This window comes from Sus scrofa, chromosome 15 (assembly GCF_000003025.6).
Source record: "Sus scrofa isolate TJ Tabasco breed Duroc chromosome 15, Sscrofa11.1, whole genome shotgun sequence".
NCBI lineage: Eukaryota > Metazoa > Chordata > Mammalia > Artiodactyla > Suidae > Sus > Sus scrofa.
Genome location: NC_010457.5, coordinates 92383909 through 92396851, shown reverse-complemented (window position 1 = coordinate 92396851; position 12943 = coordinate 92383909). Strand labels below are relative to the sequence as shown.

General features: G+C 34.7%; 1 protein-coding gene and 1 long non-coding RNA gene across 7 annotated transcripts in view; one reads left to right on the top strand and one right to left on the bottom strand.

Annotated features, from left to right (window-relative positions):
- Positions 1-12943, bottom strand: part of LOC106506297 — a 470369-nt gene that overhangs the window by 417998 nt on the left and 39428 nt on the right. The window lies entirely within an intron of this gene.
- The window catches only part of TFPI (tissue factor pathway inhibitor), a 64880-nt gene that overhangs the window by 13111 nt on the left and 38826 nt on the right, over positions 1-12943 (top strand). Inside the window, 1 exon segment of one of the 6 annotated variants that reach the window (NM_001135258.1) lies at positions 12593-12603. The exons of the other annotated variants lie outside the window; for them this stretch is intronic. The gene's annotated coding sequence lies outside the window, so the exon portion shown is untranslated. 6 annotated transcript variants of the gene reach the window in all.

Here is a 12943-nt window from a genome sequence, read left to right as displayed (position 1 = left end):
TCTAAAAATTTAAAAAAAAAAAGACTAAAATGCATTCGTAATCTCACTTACCTAATGTATTCTCCCTTATTAAGGCATTTTGTTTTCTGCATAAATATCAATTTTCATTTAGTTGATCTTAAATTATACATGAATTTTTGTATACAGCTTTTAAAATTCATATTACCACTTTATCTTCTAGTCATTATCCTTACCAATTTAACTTTGTGTAGTATTACATGTGGTAGATGGACATGCTGTCATAACTAATATGTCCTAATGTTGCATATCTACATTGTTTAAAAATGTAACATTATTTTCTATGTGAAATAAACATAAATGTACATTTAGTCATTTTCATATTTTTAAGAATCCACATGCGATATCACTACCTTAAAGTGCCATCTACATTTTTAACAAAAAATGTACACATATAGGAAAAATTATTAGTTGATTAAATAATAAGCCACTTTATACTTCCTCTTGCCAACACTCCTCAAAGGCCGGACTATTTTGTCCTTTATCTCTGTCTAATTGATAAGCTCTTAATCTGAATCCTTGGAAAGTTTAATTCCTCAATCAGAAGGGAAGGGGTGGTGAATTCTGAAGGCACAAATTACTATGAATATTCAGTTGGGGATACCTGCAGTCCAGAAACCCTTTAAGATTTTCAATACTCTGTTTTATTTTACCTAGAGAAAATGACAAACTGCTACATTTAAAAAGCCCAATACTTCACATTTTCAAGAGAAAATCTCAACTTCTGTCACATAGAAAATTGAATCACAGCCAAGAAAATCTTCAACTTTCTATCTGTTCTTCAATAACTCCATTACAAAACATAAGTGCACACATACCTGAAAAGGTAACCTATTCCTTTCCCCACAAAGAAAACCACTTATTTTAATGGAATAAACTCTTTTCTTCAGGCCAGAGTTAGACCCTCTTCACTTTTGTCCAGAATCTCATCCTTTATTTATTTTATTTTTATTTTAGCTTGTTCCTCTGATAGCAGAAACATGTTAAACTATGCCCTCCACAAAAGTTTCCCCTTAAATGCCCTCTCTTACTTTTCAGCATAGAGTTATAAAATGCTATCTTTAATTGCTGTTCCTTGCTCAGGTCACTGGCTGCTGCCCCCAGCACTGTACCAAATTTTCTTTTGCAGTTTTGCAATGGTACTGACAATACCATTGTTCCTAAACCCCATGCATGTTTCTTAGCTCTTGTTCTTGAATCCTCTGTGCTCTAGACATTATCAACTTGTGGCTTTTTTATGAGATATTTGCTTCCTAAGCATTTGTGTCACTACAGCCTTACAAATTTCCTTCTGCTTTCCTGGCTATTTCTCATTCTTCTTTTCAGATCTCTTAGCATCATCTTTGTTCTCCAGAGTTCACTTCTAGGGTGTTCCTTCCCTATCTTCACACTCATCTTATAGAGTCACTATGAGGATTATGTGAATTAATATTTGTAAAAGCACCTAGAAGAATACCTGCTTCATATCAAATGCTACATGAGTACTTGTTAAACAGAACAATGACATCCACTTCACATAAGTAATTATCATTTATATATTGATTCTCCCATTTCTATCTCTATTAGAGCTGTCACCATGAGCTCCATGTGTACGTGATGAGTTTCTTATTTCATGGCTCCAACGAATGTTTCGCAAATACTTCAAACTCTCCTGCTTTGGATGAAAGTATTTGTTTAAATCTATAATAATTAGTAGTGCATAGTCATAGTAAAATTTTCCCTATGATTAGTAATATTTCAGTAATACCAAATAGAATGCATACTTTATTTTTATTGAAGTATACTTGACATATAACTCTGTGTAAGCTTAAAATTCATGATGTGTTGATCTGATACATTTATATGTTACAATGTTATTATTACCATAGCATTGGCTAATACCTTTATCATGTCACATAATTATCATGTCTTTTTTGTGACAGGAACAATTCAGATCTCTCTTAGCAACTATGATGTTTGTAATACAGTATTGCTGTCTATAATCACTTTGATGAGTATCTCCATGATTTATTTATCTACAGACTGCAAGTTTGTGCCCTTAAATATCTTCCAAATTTTCCTATCCTTAAGCCTCTGGTACTTATATTCTATAGGTTTTCTTTATATTTATACAAATATATCACTTAGATGAAAACTAAACTATATACTTTTTATTAATGACATCAAACACAAATTAAATAGTTTCTGTATGGTCTTATTGCTAAAAAATTTTGTTTTGTTTTCACTGTAGAGTTGGGGAAAAATAAAATTTCTGGGTACCTAGAACTTACAAGCTTATTATAGGGTAAGAAGTTATATTAAAAGAATATAATTAGATAATTTTGAATGGAAAAATTCATGTTATGAAAATTATAATTGAATCATTGCAAAGTAGACATAGAAAAAATTATGTAAACACATTTACTTTTCTGTTATTGACTTTTTGGTAATTAATGTAAAAAGAAACTATTTTATCAATTAACATGATGATAAAATATATCACATTTCAATTATGTTTCATGAAATAGGATTCATTTAGAGGAAAGAAGTAACACATATAATAAGATCTCAAGGATAATTTGTAATTCCTTGGTAGACTATGGAGCATGTTGGAGGAAATACAGTCTTGACCTAAGCCAGAGACTGGAATATAAATAGCCAAGATTGCATTGTAGTCTCTCTGGTGAACTCCTGTTAATTTGGCTCTATCTGGAAGTCTGCACCACACCTCTCTCTACAGACCAGCAAATCATCTGACTCCATATAGATGTCTACCACTGGCAGGTTAGCAGTGGCCAGATGTTAGTGTGATTCCATTATTATCCATTCAGTAAGCATTTGGGAAGCAGACTTTTATGAGTAGAGAATATGGGCAGGTTTTCTTAGAAGAAAGGGTGGAGAGAAAGAAGAAATAATTAGTTGAATCCTTACTGTCTTGTCTAATAGGAATTAAGTTATAACTGAGGTCCATTACATTCACTTTTATTCATACAGTTTTAAATAACTTCATACATTTGGTTTAAATATCTCTGGTGACATTTTACTTTCTGTAAGATATTTTTTTACAGATCCCTTAATTCATTGATTTGCTCCATAAACATTTATTGAGCTCCTATTAAGTACCAGACAGAACAGACATAATTTCTGCTTTTAAGGACAGAGAAATAAAAAAATAAACAAATAAATATATAGTGTCTGACATGGGAATGGGGACAGAGATTAAAAAAAAAAAAAAACATGAGAGAGAATGGAACATAATGATGGAGGTATTTTGTCTTAGGGGTTCAAGGCAGGATTTTGAGAAGACACCATTTGAGCAGAGATTTGATACAGAAGAAATATACCCATGGTATTTCTCTATCTATCTATCTGTCTGTCTTTTTTTGGTTGGGGGTACACCTACAGCATATGGAAGTTCCCAGGTTAGGGATCAAATAGGAACTTCAGCTGCTGGCCCATGCCATAACTACAGCAACACCAGATCCAAGCTGCATCTGTAACCTATGCCGCAACTTGTGGCAATGCCGGATCCTTAACCCACTAAGAGAGGCCAGGAATCGAACCCGCATCCTCATGAATACTAGTTGGGTTCTTAACCCACTGAGCCACGATGGGAACTCCTATCCATAGCATTTATGAGATTGTGTCAGAGCATGATTCTAGGGATGGAGAAGTAAAGAAGACCCTGCAAGTAGAAATTTATCGCAGAATTTCCTCTCTGCTATAGTTGGGAATGGCTCTACATCTTTTTCCATAATAGTAATAATGAATTCTCATTTTCCTAAAACCTTGTGGTGAATATTACATACTTAGCTTTCAGGCCCTTAGGAAATTTTTTAAATAAACTTTATTATGCAAAATTATGAAAAAAAATCAATCTTAAAATTTCTCAGTAATTCCAGTTAGCCCACAAATGTAACTGACTGAATGAAAATTATTCTCCAATTTCAAGTTATAAGAACTGGCATATAGCGCAGTTCTTTCTCCTTGGGAACATATGATTTGCGATTACAGTTGAGGAATGAAGCAGAGAAAGGATTAGGCAGTGAGGATCTGTTTTACCTGCCAAGTTTTTCCTTCTTGTTGTGAATTTTAAAAGATACTTCCTCCAGAGAGGAGATTACGGGGAACAACTATTTTCTCACAACACATGTCCCCTCTTAGAAAACAACAACAAAACGCGTCATTTGGGAGAACTGCATACTAAGTATTCCTCTTATGTGGTGATTTCTACATTTCTTATAGGAATGTGGCAGGCCACAGCCAGTCCTGCCTCAGGCTTAATAAGCAGCAAGAAATAGAAAGAACATGATAGTATGTAGAGGTGCAGAAAGGAAAGAATTGGCTTACACATTAAAAAGCAAATTCTAGTGCTGATGAATCTCTTCTTACATCCTAATTTTTACTAATATTATATTATTATATTTACACATTCTTCTGTGGATTGATTAGTGAGATTTGTTGTAATAAAAATGGTAAGTAAAGGAAAAACCCCTACAGATTTGATTTAGACAGTTACCATCTTAGAGTGGAATTACGCTCCAAACTGTGTGGCAGGGTAAGTGACCTTCGCTTCTGAAACAAATTTACTAACCAAGTTTAGAGACACTTTTTTTTTTCTTTTTTTAAAGACATTAGGAGGGTTTCCTCCTATGAAGTAAATGTCCCCTGACCCCAAATTCATACATTGAAGCCATAACCCCCAATGTGATTGTATATGGACATAGGCCTTTTAGGGGATAATAAATGTTAAATGAGATCATACACATAGTATCCTAATCTTATAGGACTGGACTTATGAGAAGAAAAGAGAGAGAAAGAGAGAGAGAGATCCTTCTCTCTCTATATGCAGGCTCAGAGGAAAATCCACGTGAGGACATGGAGAGAAGGCAGTGTCTGCAAGCCAAGAAGAGAGGCCTCTCCAGGAGCCTGGTTCTGCCAATGCCCTGGTCTTGGACTTCCAAGCCTCCAAAATTATGAGAAATTTGTTTCGGTCATTTAAGCCATCCAGTTCATGGTATCTCCTATGGCAGCCCTAGTAGACTAAGACAGCTCCTGTGAGCTTTATCCACCAAGTCCCTTGTATCCTTACCTAATAAAGATCCATTTTGAGCCTTGTTGGCTGGTTTGAAGTAATAGAAAAGAAAAACTACCTTGAACTAGGTCTAATTCGGCATTCTTGTCAGACCTCAAACCTGGACTAGGTCTTTGATGATTGCTCTAAAAAAGAGCTTGAAGCATTGAGGCTCTTTTATTCATTTTGTACCAGTTGGCCTATCAACATAAACTTCATTTATAATGTTGTATGCTCAGAGTTCCAAAACACTTACCCTGCCACACAGTTTGGAGCGTAATTCCACTCTAAGATGGTAACTGTCTAAATCAAATCTGTAGGGGTTTTTCCTTTACTTACCATTTTTATTACAACAAATCTCACTAATCAATCCACAGAAGAATGTGTAAATATAATTTTTACTAATATTTATTTTCTTTTACCTAAACTTTAATCCAACAGTATAAATCTATAATTAAGGTATTTACTTTAGAATGACTACATCTATACAACCATTTAAGCTGTTTTCTTGAAAAAGTTATTTTGTCATTTTGAATCACTGTTTATTTTCTCTATCAAATGAGGATATATTAGTAACATTCTCTTAAGTGAGCGTGAAATATAAATAAGAAAGAATTAATAATTAAGGTTCATTATTGGAAGCTACTATCATATTATGATTTATTATTATTAAGGTGACAAATTGGGAGTTTCCATCATGGCTCAGCGTAACGAATCTGACTAGCATTCATGAGGACGTAGGTTTGATCCCTGGCTTTGCTCAGTGGGGTAAGGATCTGGCGTGGCTGTGAGCTATGGTGTGGGTTGCAGATGCAGCTTGGATCCCATGTTCCTGTGGCTGTGGTATAGGCCAGCGGCTACAGCTCCAATTCAACCCCTAGCCTGGGAACCTCCATATGCCATGGGTGTGACCCTTAAAAGAAGATTAGAAAAAAAAGTGACGAACTGTAATTTAGCCACCTATGGTTTAAAAAAAAAAAAAAAGTGGCTTAAAATCAAGGATCTAGAAAATCTAAACAAAGACTTAATCTACAATATGAAAATCCAAGATAATTCAAGAGCTGACTATAATTACTTGTTTGAAATGGGGCCTAAATAAAAATAGGAATTTGCTTCTTTCAATTCTGGTCTTCAGCCATGATTTTTTAAAGTGTGTGTATATGTGGTTTCTATTCTAAAGTTTTGGGAAAAAGAGAAAATATGATACTTCACAGATTTTTTAAGTACCTCCTTTAGGTGTTCCTTGTGTAGGGTTGTTCTACTCTGTTCATTCAGGCTTTGACTGCTGGGTGAACTTCTGTGTGCTTTTCCCTGGTATGAGAGGCAAACCCCTAAGTTTTCTAAGGCTTATGATGTATTATAAGCCTATGGCTTCTCCTATGGCTCACTAAGGCATGGGCCAAAAACCAACTACCCAGATTTATGGATAGAGTGATATGAAAATATTTACATAGTAATAGTATAATCACTAATGAAGTGTAGAGTTAAAGCCAGAAGAGAAAACATTTAGGCAACTAACTGAATCAAAAATTACAATAATGATCACAATGAAAATTTATATTTGTTAATTAAGTGTACTTATAGGGTTAGCAAACAAGAGAAATCTTTTTTTTTTTTTTTGAGAAATTCATTTTTATCCTGTAGTTCCCTTGGAGATATTGCCTAATTATCTTCACATCACAATAAAGGTAATATTTCTAATAAATAAATACAGAGAGACTAATTAATATATTTAATTATACTTTTCTGAATTGGATTTGTCTCTATTCCACAAATCTTGTTTATTTTTAAATTTTTTAAAAAAATTATTATTATTATTTTGTCATTTTAGGGCCGCACCCATGGCATATGGAGGTTCCCAGGCTAGGGGTTGAATCGGACCTGCAGCTGCTGACCTACACCATAGCCACAGCAACATGGGATCTGAGCTGTGTCTGTGACCTACACTATAGCTCATGGCCATGCTGGATCCTTAACCCACTGACTGAGGCCTGGGATCAAACCTGTGTCCTCATGGATACTAGTCGGATTCATTTCCACTGAGCCACAATGAGAAAGCCCACAAATCTTGTTTATTGAACTCCCACAAATCTTGTTTATTTTAAGTGTGCTTTAGGATCCTGGTCTGCCTCTGTCACTTACTAGTCATTGAGACATATACTGTTGGAAAATAAATTGTGTATCTCTAATATAAATTCAGTTTACCTGCTCATTGGCCACCCGGCATCATTGTCAAGATCTAGGAAACCACTTCAAAAAATAATAAATGATTATAAAATACAAATGTTTTATGATGATATCCTTGTACTTCTATCATCATTCTTAAAATAAATGTGGTGTATACAGCATACAGCCAGAGCCTCATGAAACTTTATCTTAATTTTAATCATATATCATAGATAAATAATCCTGACGCCAAAATAATGCTTATAGTGATGACTTGCTGTCTCAGGAATGTGGGATCCAGGGGGGAAGTAAATAAAAAGATAAAGAAGGCTCTGTATTGACTTGCTAGAATTTGGTATGTGGCAAATGTGCAGTTACACAGCCTCAGATCCCTCTTGGGAAACTGCCCAAACATTTGCATTTCCACAATGTATTTATTTAGAAAATACTTTTCTCCTGAGAAAAATCTGGCTCTCAAACCTCTCACTGAGATAATGCAAGTTCAGCAAATCTCTATTCAGGAACAAGAGGTGGAAGTCTAATGAGAACTGTATTTAACAAAAATCCATTTCCAAATACAACTTGTTATAAATATTTTGGGAATTTTCAATTGAAAATACTACTTATAAGAAATGAACTTCAAAACACAAAAAAAATAGAAAACTATAAGAATCCTCAGTAGGGCTTTTTATCTCCCTCCCTCCACTACAGATTTACTCTAATGTTTTCTTTCTTCATTCATTATCCTTAGTATTATAGTGCTGCAAACTCACCAAAATGAGAAATAGCCAAGAAAGCAAAAAGGTTAGAGATAAAAACAAGCTCTAGGTTCTAGTGGGCAGCCCCCCAGGGACCAGCCAAATTGAGTGGAGGGAAGTATTAAACACCGAGAGGATAACAACATTAGCCACTGCTGAGCAGAAAATTGGAATTATCTTTCAAGTTATATGTTTTTCTTTTTTTTTTTGGCTCTCAGACTTGTCTTTCCTTTTCTGGTGGTACCCCACAAATAATAAGCAGCCAAAATAAAATTTCTTTTAGTCATGGCAAAGTACTCATTGAGCTTAGAGATTAATATTAAAATTTTAAAAAAGAAAAAGTTCAATGATAAGTGATAAAGAAAATCTGAACTGGGAAGTTTAACATATAAGTACCATGATGATAATATACACAGAAACACAATATGCAATTTTTTCAGATAAATTTATAAATGATAAAACAAGAGTGTACCCCCAGATTAACAATCGAATGATAACTGCCTGCATGTTGTTACATGCCTTTCCCAAAATGATGTACTAGAAATCTAACGCTATCTTTCCAGCCTACAATTAGTCTCTTCTATTCTCTGTGAGCTTTTTTGCTGTTCGAATCCTGCCACAAGTTTCATCATATCAACATCCACTACCATTTCCTTTGATTGTTCTCCTCCAGTTAACCAAACCCAAATGCCAACATGTTTCTAGCTCCAAGTGACTTGGATTCCTAGAAAAACATTGTGTGTGTGTGTGTGTCTGTGTGTGTGTGTGTGTGTGATTTCTTGGGCCACTCCTGTGGCACATGGAGGTTCCCAGGCTAGGGGTCGAATCAGAGCTGTAGCTACCGGCCTACGCCAGAGCCACAGCAACGGGGGATCCGAACCGCGTCTGCGACCTACACCACAGCTCATGGCAACGCTGGATCCTTAACCCACTGAGCACGGCCAGGGATCGAACCCGCAACTTCATTGTTCCTAGTTGGATTCGTTAACCACTGAGCCATGACCAGAACTCCAGAAAAACATTTCTTTACATTAAGACCTGTACTGCCTCACCTTACAACTTAGAGTATAGCAAACCCTCCATGCCTTATCAAATTAGAACAAAAAGGTCTCTCAGTTTGGGCCTAAGGCTTTCCAAATCTATATTTTCAATTTTTTAGACTTTGAAAGAGTCTGAGATGACATTCCTAACAAAGTAATCTCCATGAATATTTCGTTTCTGTATTGTTATTTTTTATGGCCACACCCAGTGGCATTTGGAAGTTGCCAAGCCAGAGATCAAATCTGAATTGAAGCTTTGAACTGCACTGCAGATGTGGCAACACTGGATCCTTAACTCAGTACACCAGGATGGGGACTGAACCCACACCTTAGCATCAACCCAGGCTGCTGCAGAGGCAATGCCTTAATCCACTGTGCAACAGTGGGAACTCCTACACTTCTATTTTTTACAGTGCACCCAAAATGATATCAAGGATTACTTAATAATAATAGCTGACATTTATAGAATTAGTCATTATTCTAATGACTTTTCCATTTAGTCCTCACGCCCTATGAAATAGGTTTTGGTAAAATACTCATTCTATAAATGAGTAAAGAGAGGCAAAGAGGATAAATATATTGTCAAATTCACATAATTAGTAAGCTACACAATTGGTATTTAAAGTTTTACAGTCTGTACTATTTTACTAGGGCTTCCATAATGAAGTATCACAGACTGGGTGGCTTACACAAGAAAACTGTATTTCCTCACAGTTCTGAAGGTTAGAGTTTGAGATCAAGATGTTAACAGGTTGTTTTTTTCTAAGGCCTCTCTCCTGAGCTTTGTTTTTCCTCTGTGTGTATCTGTGGCTAGTCATATTGGATTAGTACCTACTCCAATGGCCTTATTTAACCTTAATTACCTCTTCAAAGTCCTTATCTCCAAAGACAGTTGCATTCTGAGGTACTTGGGGTTAAGACTTTAACATGTGAATTTGGAAAATACATGATTCAGCTCATATCACAGTATTATTCCAGACCCCTCCTCTTAACCACTAAATTTACCTAAAAGAGAAAGAGAAAGAGAAAGAAAAGGAAGGAAGGAAGAAGAAAGAAGAGGGAAGGAGAAAGGGATGAAGGAAGAAGTAATAAAAGGAGAGAGAAGGAGGAAGGGAAGAAGAAAGATGTTACTTGGGATGGTGCCATATGGCACTACTTGGGTTGAATCAGTGGCTCTTGGTTTCCATAGGAGATATAACTATCTCTACCACAGTGATATTCTTGTCAAGCAAACTAGAATAACTTTGTAGGCAGCAGGAGGTAGGGTGCTTACTAGACAATACTGGAGACAGATTTACCAAATCTTGGGATGGCAGGTCATTATGGTGATGTGACCATGAGCTCTAGAGTTACGTGGACATGGGTGCAAACATTAGCTCAGCTTCATTCTTTTTGTAAAATTATACTTCCTTTCTGACCTTCAGTTTTCTTAACATTGGTATAATATATTCATGTAGGATAGGTTTTTGAAAAGGATTACAGTTAATATGACGTTCATAGAAGAGCGCATCTCCTCCAAAAGTGAAAATATCAAAGTCCTTTTTCCTTTCCATTTTGGCTTCTCACTTACTAGATTCACAGAGACCACTTGTCTTTCTTTCATATACCCTCTCAAGAATATTAATACCATAAATGGTGAAGTAACAAATAATACATTTCTTTCATCTAATTACCTCTTTTCTAAGCACATCTTTCTTTAGTCACCTCTCCTACACATTTACCATTTCTTTTTATTGGAGTTAACCAATAACCCTGTCTTCTCCTTCTATTTGGAAATTACCTATTGCTTAAGCAAAATTTTATAAATATAAAATGTACACTATTCATGTTATATTTTCTTTGACAAATTTATTTTTAAACAAATTTTTTCAATTAAAACATTTTATGCTTCCAGAAAAGTGGAATAAGTAATATCTAAGACACAATTAGGAAAATAAATATGAATTGATGGGCATTCCATCACATTATTTCCAATCTCTTTATTTTTTGGCGGGATTGGTAGAAATAACTAAAACTGCACAAATTTATCAAAAGATCCATATTGTAACCAAATTCTAATTCACAAAGTTTATCCTAATTCATTTATTCATCCTTATGTCAGTCATTATTATGGGCATTAAATATAGAATTGTGAATGTTATGCTAAGAATGGAAAATGCTTTAGCAATGGAGAGATAGTGACTATGTATGCAAATAAATGTATAAGTGGTGATAAGTGATACTCAAAAAACAAAGCAAGTCATTCTTTTTAGGACTGTAAAATGGTGCAGCTGCTTTGGAAAACCATCTGGCAGTTAGTTCCTCAAATGATTAAGCAGAATTATCATATTCATTCATATCATTCCTAGGTATACACTCCAAAGGAATAAAAACATATGTCCACAGAAAAATTTACACACAGATGTTCATAATAGCATTATTCATAATATCCCTAAAGTGGAAACAGCACAAATGTTCATTAAACGATGAATGGATAAATAAATTGTGGTATACCTGTAGAATATTTTTAGCAATATAAAGAAATTAAATATTAATATATGCTACAGTATGGGTGAACCTCAAAAATATTATGCTAAATGAAAGAAGCCAGACATGAAGACATTGTTATGAAATGTCTAGAATTAGGTGGTATATAGAAACGGAAATCATATTAATGGTTTCCTAGGGATCTGGGGGATGGTAAAGTCGGTGGGGGATAATGCCTAAAGGTTAGGGAATTTCCTTACAGAGTAGTGAGAATTTTCTGAAATTGTGGTGATGTTTTATAAATCTGTGGGTATACTTATAGGCCTCAAAATATTTTTAAAAATCAAATATATCAAATTAAAAATTTATACTCATTAAAAAACACATAAAATTGAAGAGATAAGCCATAGACCAAGATAAAATACTTATATATTGTTTTGATATATACTTATAATATATATAAATATATTCTTTGGCAAAGAACTTATATCCATAATATATAAAGAACTCTGATACAGTAATGAAAAGACAAATAATTTTTTTAAAAACCCCAGTTATTGGGCTAGAGATTAACAGAAGAACTGGTGGTTGTTACCTTGATATATGGCACTCAAATAAGATCTTTTGGAGGCGAGGATATTTGACAGGTGTCCTGACTATAAGAAGGGAGTCTGTCATTCCAGGATCTTGTAGAAGAGTATTCCCCAATAGGAAGAAAGAATTTTAAAGTACTAAGCCTGGATTGAGTAGTGTTTCTTCAAGAATCAACAGTTTCAGTAGAACCAGGATATTAGTAGGCAGTGTCCCATAAAGCCAAGTAATTACAGAAAAGACTGACAGGAAATAAAGTTGAAGGGGGAGCTGGGAATGACTTATTGGACATCGTTTCCTTGCTGAAAAGATCTTACATGATGATGATGATGATGACACAGCAAAAGATTTCCCAGCTCCTGCCTTGTGTCTTTAACTGCCCCATACTGTTCATTTAGAAAATATAACCTCAAATGTAATCTCTCCTGACTGAATTTATCCCTAATATGCAAACCAATCAATACTTACATTAATTTACCAAATTGTATGGTGAGTGCAGCAATTCACTCAGGTATATGTAAATCTTCTGTCCTTCACATCCTATATCTACTCGGTGACTCAGTTTTATGAATACTAACTCAAATATATCTACTACTTCTTTTTCTGTATTTCCACTGATAATCCCCTGTTCATAATTTCAGTCTGATAAATAATTATAATTCCAGTTACTCTACTGATGTTTGCCCTATCCACATCTTTCTGCACATGCTGGATTTTATTAAAGCTCAAAGCACATTATGCTTTTTAACATTCTTCTGGCTCAGAAAAATCTACTGTCTTTTCCTTATCTATAACATTATTTCTCAAGATGTTTTCTAAAAATTTATGGGAAAACAGTTTCTTGACATATA